Source organism: Morone saxatilis, unplaced genomic scaffold, assembly GCF_004916995.1.
Source record: "Morone saxatilis isolate NCDOM2014 unplaced genomic scaffold, NCSU_SB_2.0 Contig17, whole genome shotgun sequence".
NCBI lineage: Eukaryota > Metazoa > Chordata > Actinopteri > Moronidae > Morone > Morone saxatilis.
Genome location: NW_023339729.1, coordinates 19,686,687 through 19,688,552, shown reverse-complemented (window position 1 = coordinate 19,688,552; position 1,866 = coordinate 19,686,687). Strand labels below are relative to the sequence as shown.

Below are 1,866 nucleotides of genomic sequence, written 5' to 3'. Positions count from 1 at the left end.
ATGCAAACGCTGTTACTTTAACAACTGTTAGACATCTGCTAGCTATCAGCCCCTTATAGTGAGTACATGCACATGCTCATACATGTGTTTTTGCAGCCATTAAGCATCTGAAGCCAAAACATCATCCCAGAACAGGAATGAAGCCAGAGTTTTTAAAAGTTTGGAGTCCCATGTGTTTAACACCTATGGTATGGGTGGATGGAGGATGGATTTATTTTGTAAATACAATTTTGAGAAATGATTGTAGTTCTGTTTTGAAAACCTTGTATTTATAAGTCACATGACTAATTAAAACTAACTTCTGAAGAAACCAGAAACATTAGACACAATGCTGATGAAGGCAAGATAGGTGAAAACTTTTGGGGAACAATGCAAGTTATATTGGAGAAGAGTCACACATATTTTTATTCACTATATATACCAGTATATAATATATTACTATAAATGTTTGGATTGTTAATTGGTTAAAACAAGCATTTTGAAGACCTTTGAAGGGTCTAAGCAATTGTAAGAGTCTTTTTTGACAATTTAAGACTAAACAATAAATTGAGGAAATACGATAGTTTCAGACCTAGTAATTAGTTTTAGTTACAACATAATTTGCATGTTGTGCTCCATTCTGTTTCTATGGGAGTGGTTTAATTTTTTATGTGATGGCACAACTTAGAGGCAAAATTGTAAACGTAGTATTTGTTCTCCTAAATACTGAATGTTAGTAATGTAGTACTTTCTAATTTGCCTAAAAGGGGCTCATCTCAAAAGAAGCTGCTCGCACAAAGAATCATTTTTACTTTTGTGTGGTTGACAAGCAGTAGATCAGCTCGCCACAAGCAGGTTTTTTCTCCTCAAGACTAATTAGCATGTAAATTAGATGTGATTTGTCGCATGTCACAACACTATTGAGCTAACGGAGACGATGTCACTGACAGGCAGTTAGCATGAGATGAACAAGCCGATCTGTCAGGGTTTCTGCTGCTGCGGGTTGGCAGTGATGGAGGGCAGATTGTGTTGCGTCCCTAGCCAGAATAATGAACGCTGTTGTTGTTGGTAATTCCCCAATCACTCTTTCCAGAGTCATTAACTGGGTTGGTGTGTGTTGGAATCAGGGTCCCAGAAAAAGACCTGATTCGTTGGTGAAATGTGGGACTTTTTGGCTTCTGTCTGTTAGGGTTAGGGTTAGGGTAAGGTAATTATTTGTCTTTGTAGTAATTCCTCCTAAGGTCCCTTCCATAGACTGCATGATTAAAATCCTTCTTAGTAAAAGAGATGGGGAGGTGGGGATCAACAGTCAAAGTCAGGTAGCAGCTGGCTAAAGGTGTCAGAATATTCAAAACAAACTAGTTTGTATTTTCCGTGTTGTCTGACCATGTCTGAAGGCAAAACTATTTATAACTATAATGAAACGCCACACTAGAGCGCAGGTTGAAAAATCTGCTGCGGTTTCCATTCAAATTTAAAACGAGATTCCAGAAAATGCAAATATATCCACATTTCCATTCACTACGACTTTATGATTGTTAGGAGTCTAGATAAACAGCTAATGGCCAGTTGCACTACAGAAGAAAAGGGTGCCGGTCAAACATCAAACAATCAAAAACATGATGGAAATATGGCATTTATGTTGGTTTTATATAATCATTTGTCTCTTCAGTGGGGTGGAAGCTTCAGATGATAATATGTCAATGTTGTGTTCACAGCTTGTTTCCGCTGCCCCCAAGTTGTAAATAAAACAAGTGCAGGTCTAAGTGACAATGACATAAACCCAAAGAACTCAACTCAACCTTCTTCAAAGGACTTGACAATAGAATATTGTCACTGGTATATAACTCCATCCTACAGTGATCTGTAATAAATTACCTCCCTGTC

At 37.6% G+C, this 1,866-nt stretch overlaps 1 protein-coding gene across 1 annotated transcript in view; it reads left to right on the top strand.

Annotated features, from left to right (window-relative positions):
* The window catches only part of rnf150a (ring finger protein 150a), a 17,550-nt gene that overhangs the window by 11,144 nt on the left and 4,540 nt on the right, over nt 1-1,866 (top strand). The gene's annotated exons all lie outside the window — the stretch shown is intronic.